Source organism: Ambystoma mexicanum, chromosome 7p (assembly GCF_040938575.1).
Source record: "Ambystoma mexicanum isolate Mex_15411 chromosome 7p, UKY_AmexF1_1, whole genome shotgun sequence".
Lineage (NCBI taxonomy): Eukaryota > Metazoa > Chordata > Amphibia > Caudata > Ambystomatidae > Ambystoma > Ambystoma mexicanum.
In genome coordinates, this window is record NC_090939.1 from 10,241,471 (window position 1) to 10,253,946 (window position 12,476).

At 63.3% G+C, this 12,476-nt stretch overlaps 1 protein-coding gene across 2 annotated transcripts in view; it reads left to right on the forward strand.

The window, feature by feature from the left end:
• Positions 1 to 1,489: 1,489 nt before the first annotated feature.
• PKNOX1 (PBX/knotted 1 homeobox 1) overlaps positions 1,490 to 12,476 on the forward strand; it is an 817,124-nt gene continuing 806,137 nt past the window's right edge. Inside the window, exon 1 of one of the 2 annotated variants that reach the window (XM_069635659.1) lies at positions 1,490 to 1,560. The gene's annotated coding sequence lies outside the window, so the exon portion shown is untranslated. The remainder of the gene's footprint in view (positions 1,561 to 12,476) is intronic. The other variant, XM_069635660.1, reaches the window with a different exon arrangement.

Consider the following 12,476-nt stretch of genomic DNA (forward strand, 5'->3'; position numbering starts at 1 on the left):
CTCCTACACTGAATTAAATAAAACCTGTGGCCTTTCGAATATCCTTTCTAATGTAATTTAAAGTGTTATGTAGCCCCCTTCTGCTAATAATGTTGGTCTCACTGTGCATGGCTCTATAAGACACGAGGGTAGGGTATGTTAGTCGGATGACGGGACGGCAGAGGCAGAAACCTTTGGCGTTGATGAATGCAGGTCAGAAGTATCCGTTACCTGTGTGTCAATAGGAAAATGTCCATGTTGTTTGTGGTTGGTACCGATCAGCAGGTTAGCCATATATGTATACATGCCAGCATTTTGCAACAGCTGGGAGGGAGATTCTTTCAGTGAAAGTAGGAAAATGTAATTTCCCCATTCAATGGCATTGGGGTTCAATTTATTTGAGGAGGGAGACAGTACAAAATAGCAACGTTTTTGTTCACAATATCGGGAGTTCCCTGCCTAAATCGGCAGGGTTGGCTTGTATGCATATCGTCAGCCCCTCGATTGTGGAGTGAAAAAATGAACAGCATGGTTGCATACATGCTTACATTCAGAAGTACCTGGGCAGGAGATATTATCCGAGAAATCAGGAGAAATTAAAGCATAATCCTTCGCCTCCGTGTTTTAAATAGAATCTTGACTTTCTATAATGTTAGGATCGAAAATCAGTATTTTCCCCATAGGAATGCGTTGGGAATAAAATGACTTTAGGCTGATGAAAGGGAAAACTAGCAATATCATACATGCCAACATTCCAGGGTACCTGGGAGGGAGATTTCTACAGAGAAATCGGGAGACAACAATTTCCCCATAGCAATGCATTGGGGAAACTATTATTTTAGGTGGGAGAACGTGAAAAATTGCAGTATTTTTCACGAAAAATCATGAGTCCCGCGCCTAAATGGTGAGGTTTGGCATGTATGTGGTTGTTGATAGAAGATGGATAGGATCTGAATCTGTCAAGTACACTAGACCCAGGAGGCCACCTGTAGGAGCGTGGGACTGGAGGGTAGGGATGCAAGAGTGAAGTGGTGAGTAGTTACTGGAGGGAAGAGTAGTCAAGGTGGCTTGTGTGATTGAGCATGGCGTCTGGGGTCCTCCTGGCTGCTTTACGTCGTCACGTGTCACTGCGGCTTGGGAATGTAACTGGTTTGTTTCCATGGCGGTCACCCAGGGTTACGGCTCGCTGCTCCACCCTCTTCTCCTCATTCCACAACCCCCGTAAACAGTGTCCTTCTTCCATTTCTCTTCTTACTGCGAGAGGATCACGGAGTGCATTTTCTCTTTCGATTACAGGGGGTCGATCCTCTCCAGTGCCTAGCGCGCCTGCGCCAAGTGCTCGGGCACGGGATTCACTTTCTCGATTAGGATAACGTTGGTAATTCGTCCGCCCACCTCATGAATATGCATATTATACAGGTCGCTCGCCGCCCGCTTCTCGTCACTATGGAGGAAGCCTGCTTCTGACCCCCGCCCCCTCTTATGAATATTCATATCGTGCGCGGAGCGCGGTGACGCAGCGCGCCCCTGCGGCCCCGGATTGCTGCAGCCGCTTGTCAGTGTGACGAAGATTGGCACCAGGTAAGCTGTCACTCAAAGCGCTCCGTCCGCGCGGCCTGGCGTAGTGGGGAGCGTCTGGGCCGGGCGCGGGCGGTGGGGCGGGGACTGGGGGCCGAGCGCGGGTGCGGGGGTCCGGCCGAGCAACCAGCCGCTCCTACCGTTCACCGAACCGTCTTGGAAAGCCGCCTAGGCCTAGGAGCGGGGGAGGGGAGAGAAAAGAGTGGGGGCTCGCGGGAGCAGGGCGCGTGCATGGGAGGCGCGGCATTCACAAGTACGCGCAGGAGGCGGGGCTTTCAGGGGGGACCAATAGGAGAGAGCGGCGGCTGGGGAGAGGCGTCCCAGCGGGGGTCTGTGTCCCTAGTGCCACCCTCCCTGCCCCAGGACAGCTCTTCACCCCAAGTGCCTGTAGCAGAGCAGTGGGGCCCCCAGAGGAAGGCCCCCCCGCCTGCAGAGCTCCCTAGTGCCACCCTCCCTGCCCCAGGACAGCTCTTCACCCCAAGTGCCTGTAGCAGAGCAGTGGGGCCCCCAGAGGAAGGCCCCCCCGCCTGCAGAGCTCCCTAGTGCCACCCTCCCTGCCCCAGGGCAGCTCTTCACCCCAAGTGCCTGTAGCAGAGCAGTGGGGCCCCCAGAGGAAGGGTGTCCCCTCTGCAGAGCTCCCTAGTGCCACCCTCCCTGCCCCAGGACAGCTCTTCACCCCAAGTGCCTGTAGCACAGCAGTGGGGCCCCCAGAGGAACGGTGTCCCCTCTGCAGAGCTCCCTAGTGCCACCCTCTCTGCGCCAGGGCAGCTCTTCACCCCAAGTGCCTGTAGCAGAGCAGTGGGGCCCCCAGAGGAAGGCCCCCCCCGCCTGCAGAGCTCCCTAGTGCCACTCTCCCTGCCCCAGGGCAGCTCTTCACCCCAAGTGCCTGTAGCAGAGCAGTGGGGCCCCCAGAGGAAAGGTGTCCCCTCTGCAGAGCTCCCTAGTGCCACCCTCCCTGCCCCAGGACAGCTCTTCACCCCAAGTGCCTGTAGCAGAGCAGTGGGGCCCCCAGAGGAAGGCCCCCCGCCTGCAGAGCTCCCTAGTGCCACCCTCCCTGCCCCAGGGCAGCTCTTCACCCCAAGTGCCTGTAGAAGAGCAGTGGGGCCCCCAGAGGAAGGCCCCCCCCCGCCTGCAGAGCTCCCTAGTGCCACCCTCCCTGCCCCAGGGCAGCTCTTCACCCCAAGTGCCTGTAGCAGAGCAGTTGGGCCCCCAGAGGAACGGTGTCCCCTCTGCAGAGCTCCCTAGTGCCACCCTCTCTGCCCCAGGGCAGCTCTTCACCCCAAGTGCCTGTAGCAGAGCAGTGGGGCCCCCAGAGGAAGGCCCCCCCCTCGCCTGCAGAGCTCCCTAGTGCCACCCTCCCTGCCCCAGGACAGCTCTTCACCCCAAGTGCCTGTAGCACAGCAGTGCCCCCCCAGAGGAAGGGTGCCCCCCCCTCCCCTGCAGAGCTCCCTAGTGCCACCCTCCCTGCCCCAGGGCAGCTCTTCACCCCAAGTGCCTGTAGCAGAGCAGTGGGGCCCCCAGAGGAAGGCCCCCCCCCTACAGAGCTCCCTAGTGCCACCCTCCCTGCCCCAGGGCAGCTCTTCACCCCAAGTGCCTGTAGCAGCGCAGTGGGGCCCCCAGAGGAAGGGCCCCCCCCCGCCTGCAGAGCTCCCTAGTGCCACCCTCCCTGCCCCAGGACAGCTCTTCACCCCAAGTGCCTGTAGCACAGCAGTGGGGCCCCCAGAGGAAAGGTATCCCCTCTGCAGAGCTCCCTAGTGCCACCCTCCCTGCCCCAGGGCAGCTCTTCACCCCAAGTGCCTGTAGCACAGCAGTGGGGCCCCCAGAGGAAGGCCCCCCCCCGCCTGCAGAGCTCCCTAGTGCCACCCTCCCTGCCCCAGGGCAGCTCTTCACCCCAAGTGCCTGTAGCAGAGCAGTGGGGCCCCCAGAGGAAGGCCCCCCCCCTACAGAGCTCCCTAGTGCCACCCTCCCTGCCCCAGGGCAGCTCTTCACCCCAAGTGCCTGTAGCAGCGCAGTGGGGCCCCCAGAGGAAGGGCCCCCCCCGCCTGCAGAGCTCCCTAGTGCCACCCTCCCTGCCCCAGGACAGCTCTTCACCCCAAGTGCCTGTAGCACAGCAGTGGGGCCTCCAGAGGAAAGGTATCCCCTCTGCAGAGCTCCCTAGTGCCACCCTCCCTGCCCCAGGGCAGCTCTTCACCCCAAGTGCCTGTAGCACAGCAGTGGGGCCCCCAGAGGAAGGCCCCCCCCGCCTGCAGAGCTCCCTAGTGCCACCCTCCCTGCCCCAGGGCAGCTCTTCACCCCAAGTGCCTGTAGCAGAGCAGTGGGGCCCCCAGAGGAACGGTGTCCCCTCTGCAGAGCTCCCTAGTGCCACCCTCTCTGCGCCAGGGCAGCTCTTCACCCCAAGTGCCTGTAGCAGAGCAGTGGGGCCCCCAGAGGAAGGCCCCCCCCGCCTGCAGAGCTCCCTAGTGCCACTCTCCCTGCCCCAGGGCAGCTCTTCACCCCAAGTGCCTGTAGCAGAGCAGTGGGGCCCCCAGAGGAAAGGTGTCCCCTCTGCAGAGCTCCCTAGTGCCACCCTCCCTGCCCCAGGACAGCTCTTCACCCCAAGTGCCTGTAGCAGAGCAGTGGGGCCCCCAGAGGAAGGCCCCCCCGCCTGCAGAGCTCCCTAGTGCCACCCTCCCTGCCCCAGGGCAGCTCTTCACCCCAAGTGCCTGTAGAAGAGCAGTGGGGCCCCCAGAGGAAGGCCCCCCCCCGCCTGCAGAGCTCCCTAGTGCCACCCTCCCTGCCCCAGGGCAGCTCTTCACCCCAAGTGCCTGTAGCAGAGCAGTGGGGCCCCCAGAGGAACGGTGTCCCCTCTGCAGAGCTCCCTAGTGCCACCCTCTCTGCCCCAGGGCAGCTCTTCACCCCAAGTGCCTGTAGCAGAGCAGTGGGGCCCCCAGAGGAAGGCCCCCCCCCTCGCCTGCAGAGCTCCCTAGTGCCACCCTCCCTGCCCCAGGACAGCTCTTCACCCCAAGTGCCTGTAGCACAGCAGTGCCCCCCCAGAGGAAGGGTGCCCCCCCTCCCCTGCAGAGCTCCCTAGTGCCACCCTCCCTGCCCCAGGGCAGCTCTTCACCCCAAGTGCCTGTAGCAGAGCAGTGGGGCCCCCAGAAGAAGGCCCCCCCCCGCCTGCAGAGCTCCCTAGTGCCACCCTCCCTGCCCCAGGGCAGCTCTTCACCCCAAGTGCCTGTAGCAGAGCAGTGGGGCCCCCAGAGGAAGGCCCCCCCCTCGCCTGCAGAGCTCCCTAGTGCCACCCTCCCTGCCCCAGGACAGCTCTTCACCCCAAGTGCCTGTAGCAGAGCAGTGGGGCCCCCAGAGGAAGCCCCCCCCTCGCCTGCAGAGCTCCCTAGTGCCACCCTCCCTGCCCCAGGACAGCTCTTCACCCCAAGTGCCTGTAGCACAGCAGTGCCCCCCCCCCAGAGGAAGGGTGCCCCCCCTCCCCTGCAGAGCTCCCTAGTGCCACCCTCCCTGCCCCAGGGCAGCTCTTCACCCCAAGTGCCTGTAGCAGAGCAGTGGGGCCCCCAGAGGAAGGGTTTCCCCTCTGCAGAGCTCCCTAGTGCCACCCTCTCTGCCCCAGGGCAGCTCTTCACCCCAAGTGCCTGTAGCAGAGCAGTGGGGCCCCCAGAGGAAGGCCCCCCCGCCTGCAGAGCTCCCTAGTGCCACCTTCCCTGCCCCAGGACAACTCTTCACCCCAAGTGCCTGTAGCAGAGCAGTGGGGCCCCCAGAGGAAGGCCCCCCCCGCCTGCAGAGCTCCCTAGTGCCACCCTCCCTGCCCCAGGACAGCTCTTCACCCCAAGTGCCTGTAGCAGAGCAGTGGGGCCCCCAGAGGAAGGCCCCCCCGCCTGCAGAGCTCCCTAGTGCCACCCTCCCTGCCTCAGGACAACTGTTCACCCCAAGTGCCTGTAGCAGAGCAGTGGGGCCCCCAGAGGAAGGCCCCCCCCGCCTGCAGAGCTCCCTAGTGCCACCCTCCCTGCCCCAGGACAGCTCTTCACCCCAAGTGCCTGTAGCACAGCAGTGGGGCCCCCAGAGGAAAGGTATCCCCTCTGCAGAGCTCCCTAGTGCCACCCTCCCTGCCCCAGGGCAGCTCTTCACCCCAAGTGCCTGTAGCAGAGCTGTGGGGCCCCCAGAGGAAGGGTGTCCCCTCTGCAGAGCTCCCTAGTGCCACCCTCTCTGCCCCAGGGCAGCTCTTCACCCCAAGTGCCTGTAGCAGAGCAGTGGGGCCCCCAGAGGAAGCCCCCCCCGCCTGCAGAGCTCCCTAGTGCCACCCTCCCTGCCCCAGGGCAGCTCTTCACCCCAAGTGCCTGTAGCAGCGCAGTGGGGCCCCCAGAGGAAGGCCCCCCCGCCTGCAGAGCTCCCTAGTGCCACCCTCCCTGCCCCAGGGCAGCTCTTCACCCCAAGTGCCTGTAGCAGAGCAGTGGGGCCCCCAGAGGAAGGCCCCCCCCGCCTGCAGAGCTCCCTAGTGCCACCCTCCCTGCCCCAGGACAGCTCTTCACCCCAAGTGCCTGTAGCAGAGCAGTGGGGCCCCCAGAGGAAGCCCCCCCCGCCTGCAGAGCTCCCTAGTGCCACCCTCCCTGCCCCAGGACAGCTCTTCACCCCAAGTGCCTGTAGCAGAGCAGTGGGGCCCCCAGAGGAAAGGTGTCCCCTCTGCAGAGCTCCCTAGTGCCACCCTCCCTGCCCCAGGACAGCTCTTCACCCCAAGTGCCTGTAGCAGAGCAGTGGGGCCCCCAGAGGAAGGCCCCCCCCCGCCTGCAGAGCTCCCTAGTGCCACCCTCCCTGCCCCAGGACAGCTCTTCACCCCAAGTGCCTGTAGCACAGCAGTGGGGCCCCCAGAGGAAAGGTGTCCCCTCTGCAGAGCTCCCTAGTGCCACCCTCCCTGCCCCAGGGCAGCTCTTCACCCCAAGTGCCTGTAGCAGAGCAGTGGGGCCCCCAGAGGAAGGCCCCCCCCCTTGCCTGCAGAGCTCCCTAGTGCCACCCTCCCTGCCCCAGGACAGCTCTTCACCCCAAGTGCCTGTAGCAGAGCAGTGGGGCCCCCAGAGGAAGCCCCCCCCCCTCGCCTGCAGAGCTCCCTAGTGCCACCCTCCCTGCCCCAGGACAGCTCTTCACCCCAAGTGCCTGTAGCACAGCAGTGCCCCCCCCAGAGGAAGGGTGCCCATCCCTCCCCTGCAGAGCTCCCTAGTGCCACCCTCCCTGCCCCAGGGCAGCTCTTCACCCCAAGTGCCTGTAGCAGAGCAGTGGGGCCCCCAGAGGAAGGGTTTCCCCTCTGCAGAGCTCCCTAGTGCCACCCTCTCTGCCCCAGGGCAGCTCTTCACCCCAAGTGCCTGTAGCAGAGCAGTGGGGCCCCCAGAGGAAGGCCCCCCCGCCTGCAGAGCTCCCTAGTGCCACCCTCCCTGCCCCAGGACAGCACTTCACCCCAAGTGCCTGTAGCAGAGCAGTGGGGCCCCCAGAGGAAGGCCCCCCCCCCGCCTGCAGAGCTCCCTAGTGCCACCCTCCCTGCCCCAGGACAACTCTTCACCCCAAGTGCCTGTAGCAGAGCAGTGGGGCCCCCAGAGGAAGGCCCCCCCCCGCCTGCAGAGCTCCCTAGTGCCACCCTCCCTGCCCCAGGACAGGTCTTCACCCCAAGTGCCTGTAGCACAGCAGTGGGGCCCCCAGAGGAAAGGTATCCCCTCTGCAGAGCTCCCTAGTGCCACCCTCCCTGCCCCAGGGCAGCTCTTCACCCCAAGTGCCTGTAGCAGAGCTGTGGGGCCCCCAGAGGAAGGGTGTCCCCTCTGCAGAGCTCCCTAGTGCCACCCTCTCTGCCCCAGGGCAGCTCTTCACCCCAAGTGCCTGTAGCAGAGCAGTGGGGCCCCCAGAGGAAGCCCCCCCCCGCCTGCAGAGCTCCCTAGTGCCACCCTCCCTATCCCAGGACAGCTTTTCACCCCAAGTGCCTGTAGCAGAGCAGTGGGGCCCCCAGAGGAAGGGTTTCCCCTCTGCAGAGCTCCCTAGTGCCACCCTCCCTGCCCCAGGGCAGCTCTTCACCCCAAGTGCCTGTAGCAGAGCAGTGGGGCCCCCAGAGGAAGGCCCCCCCGCCTGCAGAGCTCCCTAGTGCCACCCTCCCTGCCCCAGGACAACTCTTCACCCCAAGTGCCTGTAGCAGAGCAGTGGGGCCCCCAGAGGAAGGCCCCCCCCCCGCCTGCAGAGCTCCCTAGTGCCACCCTCCCTGCCCCAGGACAGCTCTTCACCCCAAGTGCCTGTAGCAGAGCAGTGGGGCCCCCAGAGGAAGCCCCCCCCGCCTGCAGAGCTCCCTAGTGCCACCCTCCCTGCCTCAGGACAACTCTTCACCCCAAGTGCCTGTAGCAGAGCAGTGGGGCCCCCAGAGGAAGGCCCCCCCCGCCTGCAGAGCTCCCTAGTGCCACCCTCCCTGCCCCAGGACAGCTCTTCACCCCAAGTGCCTGTAGCACAGCAGTGGGGCCCCCAGAGCAAAGGTATCCCCTCTGCAGAGCTCCCTAGTGCCACCCTCCCTGCCCCAGGGCAGCTCTTCACCCCAAGTGCCTGTAGCAGAGCTGTGGGGCCCCCAGAGGAAGGGTGTCCCCTCTGCAGAGCTCCCTAGTGCCACCCTCTCTGCCCCAGGGCAGCTCTTCACCCCAAGTGCCTGTAGCAGAGCAGTGGGGCCCCCAGAGGAAGCCCCCCCCGCCTGCAGAGCTCCCTAGTGGCACCCTCCCTGCCCCAGGGCAGCTCTTCACCCCAAGTGCCTGTAGCAGCGCAGTGGGGCCCCCAGAGGAAGGCCCCCCCGCCTGCAGAGCTCCCTAGTGCCACCCTCCCTGCCCCAGGGCAGCTCTTCACCCCAAGTGCCTGTAGCAGAGCAGTGGGGCCCCCAGAGGAAGGCCCCCCCCGCCTGCAGAGCTCCCTAGTGCCACCCTCCCTGCCCCAGGACAGCTCTTCACCCCAAGTGCCTGTAGCAGAGCAGTGGGGCCCCCAGAGGAAGCCCCCCCCCCCGCCTGCAGAGCTCCCTAGTGCCACCCTCCCTGCCCCAGGACAGCTCTTCACCCCAAGTGCCTGTAGCAGAGCAGTGGGGCCCCCAGAGGAAAGGTGTCCCCTCTGCAGAGCTCCCTAGTGCCACCCTCCCTGCCCCAGGACAGCTCTTCACCCCAAGTGCCTGTAGCAGAGCAGTGGGGCCCCCAGAGGAAGGCCCCCCCCGCCTGCAGAGCTCCCTAGTGCCACCCTCCCTGCCCCAGGACAGCTCTTCACCCCAAGTGCCTGTAGCACAGCAGTGGGGCCCCCAGAGGAAAGGTGTCCCCTCTGCAGAGCTCCCTAGTGCCACCCTCCCTGCCCCAGGGCAGCTCTTCACCCCAAGTGCCTGTAGCAGAGCAGTGGGGCCCCCAGAGGAAGGCCCCCTCCTTGCCTGCAGAGCTCCCTAGTGCCACCCTCCCTGCCCCAGGACAGCTCTTCACCCCAAGTGCCTGTAGCAGAGCAGTGGGGCCCCCAGAGGAAGGCCCCCCCCCTCGCCTGCAGAGCTCCCTAGTGCCACCCTCCCTGCCCCAGGACAGCTCTTCACCCCAAGTGCCTGTAGCACAGCAGTGCCCCCCCCAGAGGAAGGGTGCCCATCCCTCCCCTGCAGAGCTCCCTAGTGCCACCCTCCCTGCCCCAGGGCAGCTCTTCACCCCAAGTGCCTGTAGCAGAGCAGTGGGGCCCCCAGAGGAAGGGTTTCCCCTCTGCAGAGCTCCCTAGTGCCACCCTCTCTGCCCCAGGGCAGCTCTTCACCCCAAGTGCCTGTAGCAGAGCAGTGGGGCCCCCAGAGGAAGGCCCCCCCCCCGCCTGCAGAGCTCCCTAGTGCCACCCTCCCTGCCCCAGGACAGCTCTTCACCCCAAGTGCCTGTAGCAGAGCAGTGGGGCCCCCAGAGGAAGGCCCCCCCGCCTGCAGAGCTCCCTAGTGCCACCCTCCCTGCCCCAGGACAACTCTTCACCCCAAGTGCCTGTAGCAGAGCAGTGGGGCCCCCAGAGGAAGGCCCCCCCCCGCCTGCAGAGCTCCCTAGTGCCACCCTCCCTGCCCCAGGACAGCTCTTCACCCCAAGGGCCTGTAGCACAGCAGTGGGGCCCCCAGAGGAAAGGTATCCCCTCTGCAGAGCTCCCTAGTGCCACCCTCCCTGCCCCAGGGCAGCTCTTCACCCCAAGTGCCTGTAGCAGAGCTGTGGGGCCCCCAGAGGAAGGGTGTCCCCTCTGCAGAGCTCCCTAGTGCCACCCTCTCTGCCCCAGGGCAGCTCTTCACCCCAACTGCCTGTAGCAGAGCAGTGGGGCCCCCAGAGGAAGCCCCCCCCCCGCCTGCAGAGCTCCCTAGTGCCACCCTCCCTATCCCAGGACAGCTTTTCACCCCAAGTGCCTGTAGCAGAGCAGTGGGGCCCCCAGAGGAAGGCCCCCCCCCAGCCTGCAGAGCTCCCTAGTGCCACCCTCCCTGCCCCAGGACAGCTCTTCACCCCAAGTGCCTGTAGCACAGCAGTGGGGCCCCCAGAGGAAAGGTGTCCCCTCTGCAGAGCTCCCTAGTGCCACCCTCCCTGCCCCAGGGCAGATCTTCACCCCAAGTGCCTGTAGCAGAGCAGTGGGGCCCCCAGAGGAAGGGTGTCCCCTCTGCAGAGCCCCCTAGTGCCACCCTCCCTGCCCCAGGACAGCTCTTCACCCCAAGTGCCTGTAGCACAGCAGTGGGGCCCCCAGAGGAAAGGTGTCCCCTCTGCAGAGCTCCCTAGTGCCACCCTCCCTGCCCCAGGGCAGCTCTTCACCCCAAGTGCCTGTAGCAGAGCAGCGGGGCCCCCAGAGGAAGGGTGTCCTCTCACAGAGACTGCATTCCCTTTGCAGACCACTGGACCCCCCTCAGCCCCCAGAATTCCCGCACCTGAACTCCCCAGCCCCAACACTTGCTGAAGTCCCACCAGAGTCTAGACTCCACCATCAGATAGACCCACAGCCGGTTAGTCCTCATGCCCACCTCCTATAGCTCCCTCTGCAGACCCCTCTGCCCCTTGTTAGTCATGTGCCCACCTCCTATAGCTCCCTCTGCCCCCTGTTAGTCCTCATGCCCACCTCCTATAGCTCCCTCTGCAGACCCCTCTGCCCCTTGTTAGTCGCGTGCCCACCTCCTATAGCTCCCTCTGCCCCGTTAGTCCTCATGCCCACCTCCTATAGTTCCCTCTGCAGACCCTTGTTAGTCCTTATGCCCACCTCCTATAGCTCCCTCTGTCCCTTGTTAGTCCTCATTCCCACCCCCTATAGCTCCCTCTGCCCCTTATTAGTCCTCATGCCCACCTCCTATAGCTCCCTCTGCCCCTTAGACCTCGTGCCCCCTCCTATAGCTCCCTCAGCAGACCCCTCTGCCCCTTATTAGTCATGCCCACCTCCTATAACTCCCTCTGCCCCTTGTTCGACCTCATGCCCACCTCCCATAGCTACCTCTGCAGGCCCCTCTGCCCCTTGTTAGTCCTCATGCCCACCTCCTATAGCTCCCTCTGCCTCCTGTTAGTCCTCATGCCCACCTCCTATAGCTCCCTCTGCCCCTTGTTAGTCCTCATACCCACCTCCTTAAGCTCCCTCTGCAGACCCCTCTGCCCCCTGTTAGTCCTCTGCCCACCTCCTATAGCTCCCTCTGCCCCTTGTTAGTCCTGATGCCCACCTCCTAAAGCTCCCTCTGCAGACCCCTCTGCCCCTTGTTAGACCTCATGCCCACCTCCTATAGCTCCCTCTGCCCCTTGTTGGTCCTCATGCCCACCTCCTATAGCTCCCTCTGCAGACCCCTCTGCCCCTTGTTAGTCCTCATGCCCACCTCCTATAGCTCCCTCTGCAGACCCTTGTTAGTCCTCATGCCAACCTCCTATAGCTCCCTCTGCTGACCCCTTCTGCCCCCCGTTAGTCCTCCTCCCCTCCTCCTATAGCTCCCTCTGCAGACCCCTCTGCCCCTCGTTAGTCCTCCTCCCCTCCTCCAATAGCTCCCTCTGCCCCTTGTTAGTCGTGTGCCCACCTCCTATAGCTCCTTCTGCTGACCCCTTTGCCCCTTTTTAGTCCACATACCCACCTCCTATAGCACTGTCTGCAGACCCCTTTTTAGTCCCCATATCCACCTCCTATCGCTCCTTCTGCAGAACCCTTTACCCCCTGTAAGCCCTCATTCCCACCTCCTATATATCCCTCTGCAGACTCCTTTTGGCCTTTGTTAGTCCTCATGCCCACCCCTTACAGCTCTCTCTGTATGCTCCCTCGGCCCTCCCAAAGCCTCTAGGAAGGTTGCCTTCAGAACCCCAGTGGTGTCACCACCTGGCAAGCTCCATAGTAATTCCTAGTTCCGTGACCTGCCCAGGGCACCCGCCATCTGTCAGAACCAAGGGAGGAATTGGGCTGGAACAAGATGGAGCCGTGCTCCTGGCAAAAACTGTCTTGCTGGTGTGGCGTTCTGTGCAGACACGAGGCCCAAACTCCCCCCCAAAGTTGTGGGAACTCTGTCTCGTGCAGATGAATGGAACACGTTTTCACAGACTTCATCGGAAAGTCGTTCTTTGCTCAACAGCCCACACTTAAACAATTAAATTGTCCAAAGCTGTATATATGTTCCATTCTTTTGCACACATTTTACTGTCAAGAGCACCATACCAAGTGTGCATTGCATGCTCAGAAGGAATGAGCGTTTGAATTACTAGCACAGACATATTGGTGCTCTTTCTAATGTTCCCAATCCTATCACTACCTCAGCTTTTCCTCAGTTAACTCCTTCTGTAAGCCTTAGGAGGCCATCACCCATCAAAGCCACAGGGGAATCATCACCTCTTGGAAACACCCAGTCATCCCCATCCAAAGGGCCTCCCAACCCATCTGAGCCCTAGGGAATCTGATATGGAGCCTGTCAATTCAAGACAGATCAGAGCTCCTCGACTAGGAGT